This window comes from Anopheles moucheti (genome assembly GCF_943734755.1).
Source record: "Anopheles moucheti chromosome X unlocalized genomic scaffold, idAnoMoucSN_F20_07 X_unloc_13, whole genome shotgun sequence".
Taxonomy (NCBI): Eukaryota; Metazoa; Arthropoda; class Insecta; order Diptera; family Culicidae; genus Anopheles; species Anopheles moucheti.
Genome location: NW_026453519.1, coordinates 222,501 through 240,000, shown reverse-complemented (window position 1 = coordinate 240,000; position 17,500 = coordinate 222,501). Strand labels below are relative to the sequence as shown.

Sequence of the window (17,500 nt, the reverse complement as noted above, 5' to 3'; positions counted from 1 at the left end):
ACGCTTCGTTCCATCTCGCCGCTCCCACATGTCGATGGTTGCCATCGTGAACTCTTTGCCGAGCTCCGTCAGCATCGCCCGACGCAACTGTTGCTCGTCCGCCAAGCAGTCTATGTTGGTCACCAACACTTGTGACATTTCCGTGCGGACGGATGCTTCTCCCAATTCACCAATGGCCACGCGAATCCGTTGGCACAGTTCTGCACTGTCCACGTCGCGGCTTAGCGGCAGCTTCAACGTATCATTTGGCGTCCGCTTCCCGACACCAATTTGCCGTTGTACTTCGGCCAGTTGCTCGCTCGTACGCACCAATCTATAAATTTCAGAGTAACTCACACCCTGAGTTGGCCTCACCTCAATCACATCAGGCCGCTTGCGTGGCTTCTTCACCGGGCTCCTGTTGTTTAACAGTTGGCCTTTCAGCTGCCACTGCTGCTGATGCTGTCCAGCCACTCGGTTACCTTGCTGGTTCCCTGGCTGGTTCACTGGCTGATTCGTCCGCGGCTGCACCTGCTGCGGACGCTGCTGCTGTTGCTGCTGGGCTGGCTGCTGGCGTGCCGACTTACGGCGCACCACCTCGGCCCAGGAGCCGCCTTCCTGGTCCGGAGACGGCACCACCGTAGCCGTCACCGCACCCACTGCCTGCTGCTGCTGCTGCTGTTGTTGTTGCAGCTGCGACTGCGCAGCCACCAACTGCGTCAAGAGCCCGGAGACCATCTCCCGCTCCTTACGATTCTCATCGCGCAGGTACTGGACCTCATGGCGATGACTCTCTTGCAGCTCCGCTAAATCCTTGCGGAACTGCTCCGCTTGCTCCGTCATTTGTGCTCTGAGGAGGGCCAGTTGGTCCTCCAAGCGCTCGATGAGCTTTTCCATCGACAGAACCGACGCTGCTGCTACGGCTGTGCCAACTCCACTCGTTCGGCCAACACCACTCGTGGCTGTGGCCTTTCCTTCTGTTACTCGACTGAGCATCACCACCGGTTTCGAGCTCACCGGTGGCCGGCTCTCGGTCGATCCCGACCGTGACCGCAGGATCCGACTACTGTACGACATCGCCAGTCCGAAGGAGTCCGCGCTTTACGCTGGATTTACTCCCCCTCCACGGGGGGACGCCAGCAGCGGACCGCCACGATGATCGCCCAAGAACAAACAAAAATCAACAAATTTTATTAAATAAATAAAATGTTTTCAAAAGAAAAATTTTTGTTTTCGGGTTCGCTGTCTGCCGTCCTGCTTAAGTCTCCGCTGCGCTGCGTTCGCGCCTAAATGTATACCGTCCGCATACACTGCCTCGGGAGCTTTTGTCGCCACGCGCTTCTCCACCTCGCGGATAGGTGGCGCTGTGGAGCAGAAGCTCTGAGCTGTCACAACGCGTCGCTCGAGCGCACACCCACACGCGACGATCCACCTGACGCCGCTTTGCCGCTATTTTTGCACGCACTTATTTCGCGTTTTGGTGATAAATTTTCACTTCAACCGCTATGATAACTGTTTATCACCCGCAGCACTATGTTTTAAACGCGTCGCTCACTGTTTTCAATCGTTTTTTATGCGTTTTTTGAGCACTTAAAGTCTCCCATACAAACTATATGGGGAAACTTTATACACAGTTTTTAGGCGAACATCGTCCTAATTTCTATTGAAATGCGCCATAAATCACTGTATCGCACCGTAATTAGCAGTTTAAAACACTTTCCTGTCCTTTTTCCGGTGATTTTGCACTTTATTTTCCGCTTTTAACCGGAGCGACACAGAGGCACGTCCGAGCACTGCTATGACAGCTGTCACGCACAGGGATAACTGGCTTGTGGCCGCCAAGCGTTCATAGCGACGTGGCTTTTTGATCCTTCGATGTCGGCTCTTCCTATCATTGTGAAGCAAAATTCACCAAGCGTAGGATTGTTCACCCTTTCAAGGGAACGTGAGCTGGGTTTAGACCGTCGTGAGACAGGTTAGTTTTACCCTACTGGTGTGTGCTGTTTGCCGCTATCTTAACGGAATTCCTGTGCAGTACGAGAGGAACCACAGGTACGGACCACTGGCTCAATACTAGTTCGACCGGACTTTGGTATGACGCTACGTCCGCTGGATTATGCCTGAACGCCTCTAAGGTCGTATCCAATCCGAGCTGATAGCGCTTCTCAAACCCATTAGGTGATCGGAAGCTAGCGGGCTTAACAACCCTCCGAGATCCGTCGGTGCTGCCCCGCGCACACTGACGTCTCATCCCCGCTATAGCACTAGACTGAGCCGCAACGGGCGGGAGCACGCTGCACGTGGAAGTACCTTACCACAGGGAACCCTGGTGGCTGTGTTTCCGTCGACCGTGGATACAACTAGTTTCGACACCTTCGACCGCCCGCAAACGACGGGACTACAGGCTGGGAGCTGCGAGTTGTAGAGATGCGTTCGCATCGATCCTCTCAGGCGACCCATGCTTGCTGGTGCTCGCGTTCACTTTGGGAATGGAGTGTTCGCGAGAGTGATTGTTGTGTTGTGTGTGTACAGTTGGTGCTTGCGTGCACTCCCATAGTGGAGTGTTCGCGAGCTTAAAACGCTAAGTCCCGATTAATACTCTCCTCGCAACATTATGTGCGTGGCTCCACGCCAAGTGGGATTAGCGGTGCGAAACGCGATTGGTAAAGTCGATGGTGATGTGCGTACCAACAGGCGATTTGTTAAGTCAAATGCGAACTGTGGTGCAACAGGCAATGTGTGTTTATTATCAGGTGTTGTTTGAAGTTAATACGATTTGACTTTCAAAAATTTTTCTAAGTCCCGATTTTTTTTCTCGTCGAGTAACTACAATGCACTATTTCTATCGCAGCGGACTTGTTGTTCATGGCCTTAATGATCGCGAACGAACACGTATTCGCAAAACAAATTTTGTATGAAAAAGTCACCACTCGGGTACCTCCATACAAAAGTACCAAGTTCGGGTCGAGTGGTCGATGGACGTCGAAGGTGAAAATTTTTCATCATCGAAAATTTTTTCCAAAGTTGAAGCAAATGGGCCCTAGAGTATGAAAAGTGAAACCACGGATCGATTTGAGAAATAAAAATTTTTGTATGAAAAAGTCACCACTCGGGTACCTCCATACAAAAGTACCAAGTTCGGGTCGAGTGGTCGATGGACGTCGAAGGTGAAAATTTTTCATCATCGAAAATTTTTTCCAAAGTTGAACCAAATGGGCCCTAGAGTATGAAAAGTGAAACCACGGATCGATTTGAGAAATAAAAATTTTTGTATGAGAAAGTCACCACTCGGGTACCTCCATACAAAAGTACCAAGTTCGGGTCGAGTGGTCGATGGACGTCGAAGGCGAAAATTTTTCATCATCGAAAATTTTTTCCAAAGTTGAAGCAAATGGGCCCTAGAGTATGAAAAGTGAAACCACGGATCGATTTGAGAAATAAAAATTTTTTGTATGGGAGGGCCCCTGCTAGAACATTTTTCCCAAGTGCGACCATTTTACCCAGTGAGTCAAAAAAAATTTTTTTCACGGTGACTCAAAACTTCAATATTAGACTCCCCTGAGTATGAAAAGTGAAACGAAAATCATTTTTGAGAAGAAAAAATTTTTGTATGGGAGGGCCCCTGCTAGAACATTTTTCCCAAGTGCGTCGATTTTGGGTCGCCGACACAAGCTCGGGTCAAAAAATTTTTTTTTTCACGGTGACTCAAAACATCAATTTGAGACTCCCCTGAGTATGAAAAGTGAAACGAAAATCATTTTTGAGAAGAAAAAATTTTTGTATGGGAGGGCCCCTGCTAGAACATATTTCCCAAGTGCGTCGATTTTTGGGTCGCCGACACAAGCTCGGGTCAAAAAAATTTTTTTTTCTCGGTGTCTCAAAACATCAATTTTAGACTCCCCTGAGTATGAAAAGTGAAACGAAAATCATTTTTGAGAAGAAAAAATTTTTGTATGGGAGGGCCCCTGCTAGAACATTTTTCCCAAGTGCGTCGATTTTGGGTCGCCGACACAAGCTCGGGTCAAAAAAATTTTTTTTTCTCGGTGACTCAAAACATCAATTTTAGACTCCCCTGAGTATGAAAAGTGAAACGAAAATCATTTTTGAGAAGAAAAAATTTTTGTATGGGAGGGCCCCTGCTAGAACATTTTTCCCAAGTGAGTCGATTTTTGGGTCGCGACACAAGCTCGGGTCAAAAAAAATTTTTTTTTCATGGTGACTCAAAACATCAATTTTAGACTCCCCTGAGTATGAAAAGTGAAACGAAAATCATTTTTGAGAAGAAAAAAATTTGTATGGGAGGGCCCCTGCTAGAACATTTTTCCCAAGTGCGTCGATTTTGGGTCGCCGACACAAGCTCGGGTCAAAAAAATTTTTTTTTCACGGTGACTCAAAACATCAATTTTAGACTCCCCTGAGTATGAAAAGTGAAACGAAAATCATTTTTGAGAAGAAAAAATTTTTGTATGGGAGGGCCCCTGCTAGAACATATTTCCCAAGTGAGTCGATTTTTGGGTCGCGACACAAGCTCGGGTCAAAAAAAATTTTTTTTTCATGGTGACTCAAAACATCAATTTTAGACTCCCCTGAGTATGAAAAGTGAAACGAAAATCATTTTTGAGAAGAAAAAAATTTGTATGGGAGGGCCCCTGCTAGAACATCTTTCCCAAGTGAGTCGATTTTTGGGTCGCGACACAAGCTCGGGTCAAAAAAAATTTTTTTTTCATGGTGACTCAAAACATCAATTTTAGACTCCCCTGAGTATGAAAAGTGAAACGAAAATCATTTTTGAGAAGAAAAAAATTTGTATGGGAGGGCCCCTGCTAGAACATATTTCCCAAGTGCGTCGATTTTGGGTCGCCGACACAAGCTCGGGTCAAAATTTTTTTTTTTCTCGGTGACTCAAAACATCAATTTTAGACTCCCCTGAGTATGAAAAGTGAAACGAAAATCATTTTTGAGAAGAAAAAATTTTTGTATGGGAGGGCCCCTGCTAGAACATTTTTCCCAAGTGCGTCGATTTTGGGTCGCCGACACAAGCTCGGGTCAAAAAAATTTTTTTTTCTCGGTGACTCAAAACATCAATTTTAGACTCCCCTGAGTATGAAAAGTGAAACGAAAATCATTTTTGAGAAGAAAAAATTTTTGTATGGGAGGGCCCCTGCTAGAACATTTTTCCCAAGTGCGTCGATTTTGGGTCGCCGACACAAGCTCGGGTCAAAAAAATTTTTTTTTCTCGGTGACTCAAAACATCAATTTTAGACTCCCCTGAGTATGAAAAGTGAAACGAAAATCATTTTTGAGAAGAAAAAATTTTTGTATGGGAGGGCCCCTGCTAGAACATTTTTCCCAAGTGCGTCGATTTTGGGTCGCCGACACAAGCTCGGGTCAAAAAAATTTTTTTTTCTCGGTGACTCAAAACATCAATTTTAGACTCCCCTGAGTATGAAAAGTGAAACGAAAATCATTTTTGAGAAGAAAAAAATTTGTATGGGAGGGCCCCTGCTAGAACATTTTTCCCAAGTAAATTCGATTTTACCCGGTGAGTCAAAAAATTTTGAAAAAAATATTTTGCCAAAATCGTGTTCATTGCCTATTATAAGGGACCAGGTCAGCTCACACGCATTTTTGGAGACCATATGGAAAGTGCGTCTGGGATTGCGGAAATTAAGTTTAGAGTGTTAAATGATGGTTTCGCAATCCCAAAAGGCTCAAAATCCACCCTAAGGTCCCCTGGGTGAAATGTGGTTTCCAAGGTGTGAGCGCTATCGGTGATAGAGTTGGAATGTGATTTCCAGAGCGCAGGGCGACTGGGCTTAGAGCGAAAATCATAGACAAGGGTAAGTATTGGACTGAACGACTCGAAGCAAACGAAAATCATAGACAAGGGTAATGGACTGAACGACTCGAAGCAAACGAAAACCACACACAAGAGTAATGGACTGAACGAATCGAAGCAAACGAAAATCACATACAAGAGTAATGGACTGAACGAATCGAAGCAAACGAAAAACCACAGACAAGAGTAATGGAGTGAACGAATCGAAGCAAACGAAAACCAAAGACAAGAGTAATAGAGTGAACGAATCGAAGCAAACGAAAACCATGAACACAGGGATAACTGAGAACGAACCTACCTATCAGAGCATGTGAAAGCATGGACAAGAGTACTGAAAATCGGACCAAACCTCTAGAAGCACACGAAAATCATGGACAAGAGTACTCAAAAACACGGACCAAACCTATGGAAGCACACGAAAACCATGAACACAGGGATAACTGAGAACGAACCTACCTATCAGAGCATGTGAAAGCATGGACAAGAGTACTGAAAATCGGACCAAACCTCTAGAAGCACACGAAAATCATGGACAAGAGTACTCAAAAACACGGACCAAACCTATGGAAGCACACGAAAACCATGAACACAGGGATAACTGAGAACGAACCTACCTATCAGAGCATGTGAAAGCATGGACAAGAGTACTGAAAATCGGACCAAACCTCTAGAAGCACACGAAAATCATGGACAAGAGTACTCAAAAACACGGACCAAACCTATGGAAGCACACGAAAACCATGAACACAGGGATAACTGAGAACGAACCTACCTATCAGAGCATGTGAAAGCATGGACAAGAGTACTGAAAATCGGACCAAACCTCTAGAAGCACACGAAAATCATGGACAAGAGTACTCAAAAACACGGACCAAACCTATCGAAGCTCACGAAAACCATGAACACAGGGATAACTGAAAACGAACCGAACCTCTCGTAGCAAACGAAAAACATGGACAAAATTATTCGAAACGAACCGAAGCTCGATGCGAAAAACATGGAAAAGCAAGCCCGTAAGTCGCACTATCAAGCCCATAAGTCGCACTATCAAGCCCATAAGTCGCACTATCAAGCCCGTTAGTCGCACTATCAAGCCCATAGGTCGCACTATCAAGCCCGTTGGTCGCACTATCAAAGCCCGTTAGTCGCACTATCAGGCCCATAAGTCGCACTATCAGGCCCGTAAGTCGCACCAAAAAGCCCGTAAATTGCCCTATCAAGCCCGTTAGTCGCACTATCAGGCCCATAAGTCGCACCAACAAGCCCGTAAATTACCCTATCAAGCCCATAAGTCGCACCAAAAAGCCCGTAAATTGCCCTATCAAGCCCATAAGTCGCACCAAAAAGCCCGTAATTCGCACCAAAAAGCCCGTAAATTGCCCTATCAAGCCCGTTAGTCGCACTATCAGGCCCGTAAGTCGCACCATCAAGCCCGTAAATTGCCCGATAAAGCCCGTAAATTGCCCGATCAAGAGCCAGCGCTGCATTGTCGGTTAATCCCGTCGATCGCGCCGGCTATTTCTCAGAAGGTTGTACGGACACCATACCCGGTGGCAAGTACCGCGAAGTTTATAACGCAACAGAACGTTCGCCAGTCGGACACAAGAATTGGAAAAGCTCGTTGTAGTGTACAGGAATCGAACCGAACCTCCTAGCGAGAATAGGGTCCCGTGAGCAATCGCGCGGACCTATGTGAAATGGTTTAGAGTGTGATGTGATGTGATACACGGTGGAAGCGGTGCATGGTGACATGCATCACTCAGAGAGATATGTGGAACCGGTGGTCTTCCAGTTGCTTAAGTGCTTCGGTTGGCTTATGGTTAAAGAGTGTGAATTCGATTCACCCCGGTATCGAACGTGTGTGGGATACTCACGCCGGTACGAGAGAGAATTCTGGTTGATCCTACCAGTAATATACGCTTGTCTCAAAGGTTAAGCCATGCATGTCTAAGTACGAACATCAATGAATGTGAAACCGCATAAGGCTCAGTATAACAGCTATAATTTACAAGATCATAAACCCAATGAGTTAGTTGGATAACTGTGGAAAAGCCAGAGCTAATACATGCAACATGCCGGGACTGGTACCCTCGCCGGGTGCTGGAACTGGTGCACTTATTAGTTAAACCAATCGCCTCCGGGCGGCTTGAGTTGAAGTCTGGATAAGCTCGCAGATCGTATGGTCGCTCGCCGACTGACGACAGATCTTTCAAATGTCTGCCCTATCAACTATTGATGGTAGTGTAGAGGACTACCATGGTTGCGACGGGTAACGGGGAATCAGGGTTCGATTCCGGAGAGGGAGCCTGAGAAATGGCTACCACATCCAAGGAAGGCAGCAGGCGCGTAAATTACCCAATCCCGGCACGGGGAGGTAGTGACGAGAAATAACAATATGGACCTCTCTAACGATGGTCCATAATTGGAATGAGTTGAGTATAAATCCTTCAACAAGGATCAAGTGGAGGGCAAGTCTGGTGCCAGCAGCCGCGGTAATTCCAGCTCCACTAGCGTATATTAAAGTTGTTGCGGTTAAAACGTTCGAAGTTGATTCCCCGTCCAGACTCGCGACCGCCGCGGGCGCCCGGTTACACGCCGGGACCGTCCGTGAGCGAGCTCGCGGCTGCGACTCACAATGGTGTGCCTGGGCGTTTACTCCGTGAACGGGTACCGGTTAACCGGTTCAGTCCGGCCCGGCCCCTCATGGTGCTCAGGGTACTCACGTTTACCTTGAACAAATTAGAGTGCTCACAGCAGGCTAGTACAAAAGCGTCCGGCCCTCCGCGGGTCGGCGTTGGCCGAGAATAATCTTGCATGGAATAATGGAATATGACCTCGGTCTGATTCTTTCGTTGGTTTGTCGTAGACCCAGAGGTAATGATTAACAGAAGTAGTTGGGGGCATTGGTATTACGGCGCGAGAGGTGAAATTCGTAGACCGTCGTAGGACCGACCGAAGCGAAAGCGTTTGCCATGGATGCTTTCATTAATCAAGAACGAAAGTTAGAGGATCGAAGGCGATTAGATACCGCCCTAGTTCTAACCGTAAACGATGCCAATTAGCAATTGGGAGACGCTACCCCTATTCGGTGCTCTCAGTCGCTTCCGGGAAACCAAAATCGGGTTCCGGGGGAAGTATGGTTGCAAAGTTGAAACTTAAAGGAATTGACGGAAGGGCACCACAACGAAGTGGAGCTTGCGAGTCGCGATCGAGAGCTCGACCTGAGTGGACGTGAAATCCGCGCTCCTCGGTTTTTCAAAGCAAAAGTGCCGCAATTAGCGCTTGATCGGTGCGAAAGATTGTAATAAAGTTGGAGGTACCCTCCGGAACCCCCCCTGCGAATTTGGTGGCCCCACGCCCCCCCTTGCGTGTGTTATTAAACAAAACGGTTTTTGTGATATATTGTGCGAAAGAGTGAAGTTATCGAAAAAGTGATAGTGACACTTCGTGGGCCTCACCAGGCCACACCTTTTGGTGAAGAAACATTGGCCGAATTGATGGAGTTCGCGGAACGGCAGGTGTTTTTGTGGTGAAATTTCACACCTGTATAACTCCGAACATTGCGGACCGATCCGGCTGGAAGGTGTTTTAAAAGTTGCGCTCTGCAGTAAAGAATAAGTGTTGAAAATTTCGTGTCAATCGGACAAAAACTCAGGGAGTTATTCGCGGACAAAGAAAACCACGTGCTCGTCGAAAATGGCGGCGTGTGTGTGAAAAAGAGCGAGGAAAAAAACTTCCGGACGAATCACCCCCCTGCTGGAGCGCTAGCGCTCCCGGAGGGGCACTCCCGGACGAAATTTCACCGCTCTTTACGTGTGTGTGAGATTTGTGTGTGTGTGACATTTTCGGCCCAATACCATCGTGTGGGGTGTCTAACGACGCGTCTCGAAAAGAGGAGTGGGGGAAACGCGGTTTCCCCCCCCTAGCACCACCCACCCGCCACCCAGCCCCGGAAAACCCCCGCGAAAAGTGGTTTTCCGCGATTTTCCCGGCCAAGGAGCGGAGGTAGAGCTCCCGGGTGTTCAGACAAAATTTTCGGCGGGAAAAACTACATCTTATTCCATCGCTGGAAAAGCGATTTTTCCGACATCCGGAGAGATACGGCCGGAAAAGTGTTTTTCGCGAGTGGACAATTTTCGGCCTGATACCGGCGTGTGGGGTGTCAATCGACGCGGATTGAAGAGGGGAGTCGGGATAACACCCTCCCATCACGATACTACCCACCCCCACCCACCTAGAGCGGAAAAACCACCTACCGAAGTGGTTTTTGGCGATTTTCCCGGCCAAGGAGTCGGGCTAGTGCTTCCGGGTGTTCGGACAAAAGTTTCGGCGGGAAAAACTACATCTAATTCCTTCGCCGGAAAAGCGATTTTTCCGACATCCGGGGAGATACGGCCGGAAAAGTGTTTATCTGGAGCGGAAAATTTTCGGCCTGATACCGTCGTGCGGGGTATCAAACGACGAGTTTTCAAGAGGGGAGTCGGGAAAACCCCACCCCACCACCATACCACCCACCCCCACCCCCCCTAGAGCGGAAAAACCACCCAGGAAGCGGTTTTTCGCGATTTTTCCGAGGAAAACTTCATCGCCACCCCGGCAAGTGGGGTATCAGAAGAAGCGGCTCGGCGGGACGAGTCCATCGCGCACCTCCCCGTTCTTCTACCATCTTCCCTCACCTCGCCCGGGCGGAAAAACCTCTCCGTCGATCCTCGTGGCAGTCCGCTGCTGGCGTCCCTCCTTGAGGGGGAGTAAAACCAGCTTAAAGCGCGGAATCTTCCTTCCTTCTGGCGATGATGTCCACCAGTAGGAACCTTCGATCACGGTCGGGATCGACCGATAGCCGAGCACCGGTGGGCTCGAAACCGGTAGTGATGCTCAGCAGAGTGCCGGAAGGGCAGACCGCAGCCACGAGCGGTGCTCGCACGAGTGGCGTTGGCACGGCCACGGCTGTTAAAGGAGCCACGATGGAGAGGCTCATCGAGCGTCTGGAGGACGAGCTATCTCTCCTCCGTGTTCAGCTGACGGAGCAGGCTGAGCAATATAGGAAAGACCTCGCGGCGATGCAGGAGTGCCATCGCCAGGAGGTGCTCCATCTGCGAGAGGAGAACCGTAAGGAGCGGGAGATGGTCTCTGGGCTTCTTACGCAACTGGTTGTTGCGCAATCGCAGCAGCAACAGCAGCAGCAGCAGCAGCAGCAGCTGGCACAACAGCGAGAGGGTGCGGTGACGGCTACGGTGGTGCCGTCTCCGGACCAGGAAGGCGGCTCCTGGGCCGAGGTGGTGCGCCGTAAGTCGGCACGCCAGCAGCCGGCTCAGCAGCATCAGCAGCAGTGGCCGCAGCTCCCGCAACGGCAGCAGCCGCAGCGGCAACAGCAGCAACGTCCGCAGCAACATCAGAGCGGACAGCGTTCGGCTGGGCAGCCCCAGCAACAACAACAACAGTGGCATTTGCAGGGCCAGTTGCTGCGAAAGCAGAGTAAGCAGCAGCCACGCACGATGCCAGCTGCAGTGAAGAAGTCGCGGAAGCGGCCCGACACCATCGAGGTGATGCCAGCGGAGGGCGTCAGCTACCTCGACATGTATAGGGCGATTCGTACGAGCTCGCATCTCGACGGCATGCAGGAGAAGATCGGCGTCGGCAAGCGAACGCCGAAAGACACCTTGCGGCTGCCGCTGAGCCGTGATGCCGACAGCGCCGAGCTGTGCCAGCGTATCCGGCAAGCCATCGGAGACAAGGGTGCGGCGACCGTGCGTACGGAGATGTCGATGGTGATTATAACAAACATCGACTCCTTGGCGAGCGAGGACCAGCTGCGTCGGGCGGTGTTGACGGCTCTCGGCAAGGAGCATTCCGAGGCCACCTTCGACATGTGGGAGCGGCGAGACGGCACGAAGCGTGCTCGCGTTCGTCTGCCCCGGTCGGATGCGGAGCATCTGGCTGGGAAGCGCCTGCTCCTAGGACACACCTCCTGTTGGGTGTGGGAGGTCCCGAAAGCGTCGCTGGAGGAGAAGCGGTGCTTCCGATGTTTGGAGCGCGGCCACTTCGCCGGGCAGTGCTCGGGAGAGGACCGCAGCAAAGCGTGTATCCGGTGTGGCGCGGAAGGCCACAAGGCAGCGAGCTGCACTGGCGAGGCTCGCTGTTTGAAGTGTGGCGGCCCGCACTCGATTGCCGCAGCTTCGTGCAAAGCTGCAGCCACACGATGATGATAGAAGTGCTCCAGATAAATATCGGTAAGAGCAGGAGCGCTCAGGATCTTGCGCTCCAGCGGATGAGGGAGGAGGGAGCAGACGTGATGCTCATCACGGAGCTCTATGCTGTGCCGGCCAACAATGGGAACTGGGCATCCGACGACGCACTGAAGGCCGCGATCGTCACCAGTGGCCAACGGTTTCCCATACAGCGGGTGAGGAGCGTGCAGCATCCGGGCATCGTAGCTGCCGAGGTGGCGGGCATCGTTGTCATCTGCTGCTATATTCCGCCATCGATCGGCCTCCCGGAGTTCGAGCAGCAGATGGACCGGCTGGAGGTACTTGCGCGAGGCCACCCTTGCGTGCTGATAGCTGGTGACTTCAACGCGTGGCATGGGGCCTGGGGGAGCGAGCGGGCCAACCTTAAGGGTGAGGCGCTCCTTCAGACGGTTACCAGCCTAGGATTGGAGGTCCTCAACCGCGGCACGGAGCCGACATTCCTGGGGAACGGTGTGGCTCGGCCCAGCAGAGTGGACGTCGCCTTCGCGAGTCCAACGCTCTGCCGATCGGATGGAGCAGCGGAGGACATCAGCTCCTGGCGGACGCTAGACCGCTACTCCTATAGCGACCACCGCTATATTCGGTTTGCGGTCGGGCAACAGCATCGTACAGGTCAGCGGCCCGGACGGGGCATTCATCAGCAGGAAGGTGTCGAAGTACGGGAGGCGGGTACTCGCTGGCGAACTCGCCAGTTTTGCCCCCGTACTTTCGAGCTGGCACTTGAGGCGACCCGTTTTGCCGATCGGGTGACCGATGCGGCAAGCCTGGGGATGGTGCTTACGGAGGCCTGCGACGCTACCATGGCGAGGATTGGGCAGTCGCAGCAGCAGAGGAGGAACTGCAACACATATTGGTGGACTCCGGATATCGAGGAGCTGACCGAGCGCTGCCGGTTGGCTCGGGAGCGACAGTTATTGGCCCTCGACGAGACGTCCGCCGAACTGGCTTCAGAGGAACATCAGGAGGCGCGTGCTGCCTTAAGGGTGGCAATTAAGGCCAGCAAGCAGCGCCAGTTCGATGAGTGGCTGCAGGCCCTGGCTGCAGATGAGACGGGACAGTGGTTCCGGCAAGTGCTTCTTCGGTTTCGGGGCAGCTGGACGGCGCGTGAACGCGATCCAGCGGTGTTGCAGCGGATCGTCGAGGAGCTGTTTCCGGAGCATCCCCCGGTCGAGTGGCCGGACGTCACGCCTTCGGAAGGGGACACTCCGGTCCGTCCGATCAGCTGCGCGGAGCTCCAGGCGATAGCGAGCGAGCTGCATCCGCGGAAGGCGCCTGGCCTCGATGGAGTACCGAACGCTGCGGTAACGGCTGCCATCCGGAAGTATCCGGAGCCATTCGCTGGTGTCTACCAGCGCTGCTTGGACACCGGCGAAATACCACGCGAATGGAAAAGGCAGAAGCTGGTGCTGTTGCCTAAGCCGGGTAAGCCGCCGGGCGAAGCCTCGTCCTGCCGCCCGATCTGCCTGATCGACAACCCGGCGAAGGTCTTCGAGAGGACTACGCTGGACAGACTCAACGAGCACCTGGAGGATCCGGAGGCACCTCGGCTGGCCGAGAACCAGTTCGGTTTCCGGAAGCAGCGGAGCACCCTGCAGGCGATCCAGCTGGTGGTGGAAGCAGGCGAGCGCGCGATGTCCTACGGACGGACTAACAACCGGGATAAGCGCTGTCTGCTGGTTGTGGCGTTGGACGTCAGAAACGCCTTTAACACCGCCAGCTGGCAGGCGATAGCGATGGCCCTGCGTGAGAAGGAGGTTCCAGCGCAGCTGCAACTCCTGCTCCGCGACTATTTCACCGACAGGGAGCTGGTGTACGACACCCACGACGGCCCGGTGTCACGTCGGGTGACGGCAGGCGTTCCACAGGGGTCAATCCTTGGCCCGACTCTGTGGAACGTTATGTACGACGGCGTTCTGCGGATCCAGCTCCCTGAAGGGGCCACCATCGTCGGCTTTGCCGATGACATCGCCATCCTGGCCGAGGGCTGCACACCCGAGGAGTCGGCGACGGTCGCGGAGGCTGCGATCGACGCGGTGATGGGGTGGCTCGAGGCACGTCACCTTAGTCTCGCCCCCCACAAAACCGAGGTGGTTCTGATATCGAGTCTGCGTCGAGGACGTTTGGAAATTCCTGTGCGCGTCGGCGAAGTGGTCTGCACGTCAAAGCGATCGATACGCTACCTGGGGGTACAACTCCACGAGAAACTCTCGTGGAAACCGCACGTGGAAGCGGCCGCGGACAAGGCCCTCCGTGCGGTGGCGGTGGTTACCTCGGTGATGAGGAACCACAGCGGCCCCCAGGTGGCCAAGCGGCGGTTGCTGGCAGGAGTCGCTGAGTCGGTGATCCGGTACGCCTCGCCCATCTGGGCTAAGGCGACAGACATGCAGTGGTGCCGAAGACGACTGGCCCAGGTCCAGAAGCCACTGGCACGTGGGGTATCGAGTTCGTTCCGCTCGGTATCCTACGAGGTGTCAGTGGTGATGGCTGGTTTGGTGCCGTACTGGCTGGTCGTCAACGAGGACGCAAGGTGCCATAGCAGGCTGCTGGTCGAGCCTGGCGCCAGCAGGAAGGAGGTACGAGCGGCGGAGCGAGCAGCCACGATGCTGCAATGGCAGGACGCCTGGGACCGTGCGGCGGCAACACCATCGGCCAGCCGCTACTTGACGTGGGCGCACGGGATGATTCCCGACCTGCACCGGTGGACGGGACGAAAGCACGGGAAGGTGGACTTCCACCTTTCGCAGGTGCTCTCCGGACACGGATTCTTCCGGGAGTACCTGCACGTCTGCGGCTTCGCTTCGTCTCCGGAGTGTCCACGGTGCGTGGGGTCGGTCGAGTCGGTGGCCCACGTCTTGTTCGAGTGCCCCGTGTTTGAGGAGATCCGACGTGAGCTGCTGGGCTGGGGGACACCCGAGTCGGTCCAGCTTAACAACATCGCAGAGAAGCTGCTGGAGAGTGCGGAGTGGTGGGACCGCATTCAGAAAGCAGCAAAGACCATCACCACAGTGCTTCAACAGCTGTGGCGCGATGAGGAAGCGCTCACCAATGGTCGAACGGAAGCGGCTTTCGCCGAGGACGAGGAAGTGGTCCTCGAAAGTGTGGCCGCACTCTTCGGTGAGGAGATGGACGACGTCATCATCGAAGACATCACGCGGCGCGTGAACGAGTCGCGAGCAGCGCGTCAGCGATCTGCCCGCAACCGACGGCTTCGCGGCAGAGCGGAGGATCGGGCGCGAGTGCGACTGGCTGCGGACGTCGCAGCAGCACTGGCCGCCCGAGATGACGAGATACTGCGGACGGCAGTAGAGGCGGAGCGAGCGGGCCTAGCTCCTCCTCCCATACCTAGGCGTAGCAGAGGGGGACCACCTTCCCCTGAAACGGTTAGAATTCGCCATGAGCGGCGTCTATTCATGCAGCGCGCATGGCGAGCTCGGGTCCAGGCTGAGGGACCCTCGACGACGCGCCGCCGTCGGACCGCGCCTACGGAGGCGGACCTGATAAGGTCTCGGCGGAACAGACGCGAAAACGAAAGGCGCCGTCGTGCTTTGGCTGCAGGCCGACGATGGACACCCGCGGAGGAGGCTGCCGCCAGCGAGGCGGAATGGTCAGATCGATAGATGTCGGGTTGACTTCTTGAGATCTCCGAGAGGGGAAAGAATGAGTGAGTCACGCGGACTAAGCAAGCGTACGCCTTTAATATGCGGTTAAGATACGATTCAATTTAATAAAGAAATACGGAAGGGACATCCGAAAGGGTTCGTAAAGACGCATGACAAATCCCTGGCGGGCGACGTCGTGCGTCAAGAGCGTGGGTTTATGCTATTGTTTGTTAGAACATAATGTTTATGAACAATAAAACCTGCATTTGTTAAAAAAAAAAAAAAAAAAAAAAACGAAGTGGAGCTTGCGGCTTAATTTGACTCAACACGGGAAAATTTACCAGGTCCGAACTTATCGAGGTAAGACAGATTGAGAGCTCTTTCTCAAATTTAAGGGTAGTGGTGCATGGCCGTTCTTAGTTCGTGGAATGATTTGTCTGGTTAATTCCGATAACGAACGCGACTCAAACAAGCTAACTAGAACGCTGTCAGCAGTGCACCTCCGGGCGCACCTGACGTCAAGGCCGGCGGCCCCTTCACGGGCGGTCGTCGGCCACGTTTGCCCTGCTTAGCGGGACAACTTGTGTTTAGCAAGGTGAGAATGAGCGATAACAGGTCCGTGATGCCCTTAGATGTTCTGGGCTGCACGCGTGCTACAATGTGAGCAGCAGCGTGTTCTCGCCAATTGGCGCCCCCATTCCGAGAGGAACGGGAAATCACCCAAATGCTCATTTAGTTGGGATTGGGGACTGCAACGGTCCCCATGAACCTGGAATTTCTAGTAAGTGCTAGTCATTAGCTAGCGCTGATTACGTCCCTGCCCTTTGTACACACCGCCCGTCGCTACTACCGATGGATTATTTAGTGAGGTCTCTGGAGGCACACCTTCCGCGGTTCCTTCGTGAGCTGCAGCTGGCATGGCCGAAGTTGACCGAACTTGATGATTTAGAGGAAGTAAAAGTCGTAACAAGGTTTCCGTAGGTGAACCTGCGGAAGGATCATTACCGATCAATACATATATGTTGTTGTGTGAGTTGGTTAGAGAGATAGAGAAACACGGTATCAGCAGAACAAACTGCTATGTTACCTTTTGGGGGCCGCGCACGCCAATTAGACCCGCGAGAGAGGTGTGTCTATACTACGATATTGAGCGTGCGCGACCGTAGGCCAGTGGCCTTCGTACCTGTGCGCACACTCCCAATGGCAGCCATCGAACGCGTAAAGTGTGTGACACATGGGCGAAGGTAAAGACCCACTAGAACATATTTAAACACTGGCCTCGAGCGAGAGAGAACCTAATCAAGAGAACGAAAGTTGTGCAAGATCGCGCCGATGCCGCCCACATCGCGCGTCGATCAATGGGAAGGAAGACCAATGGTCATCCTTGTCCACCCTGGACGGCTTCGAAGGAACCGAGAGGTGCACGGTTACGCTGTCCGGGGAACTTAAGTTGTGAGAGATGCACCTAGCGCATAACGAAAACATAGGAGACAGTTGAACATACCAAAACCCTAGGCAGGGGATCACTCGGCTCATGGATCGATGAAGACCGCAGCTAAATGCGCGTCAGAATGTGAACTGCAGGACACATGAACACCGACACGTTGAACGCATATGGCGCATCGGACGTTTAAACCCGACCGATGCACACATTCTTGAGTGCCTACCAATTCTTGTTACACACTATTCCATAACTACAGGACGCCCGCGTACCAGCGGCACGCCTGGGCGAGCAGCACGCCCGGGAGTGTGTCGCAGGCTTGAACACACGCGTTTGGCGCACTGTGCATCATGGCGTGCTCGGACCCCTTCCGCGGGGGACCTTGGGCGCTGAA

At 52.8% G+C, this 17,500-nt stretch overlaps 1 non-coding gene and 1 pseudogene across 1 annotated transcript; both read left to right on the top strand.

The window, feature by feature from the left end:
- LOC128307711 (uncharacterized) overlaps positions 1-2,453 on the top strand; it is a 6,656-nt pseudogene extending 4,203 nt beyond the window's left edge.
- Positions 2,454-17,172: 14,719 nt separating this feature from the next.
- Positions 17,173-17,330, top strand: LOC128307698 (5.8S ribosomal RNA). Its single transcript, XR_008287755.1, has one exon. It is a non-coding gene; the product is annotated as a 5.8S ribosomal RNA (ribosomal RNA).
- The last annotated feature ends 170 nt before the right edge of the window (positions 17,331-17,500 follow it).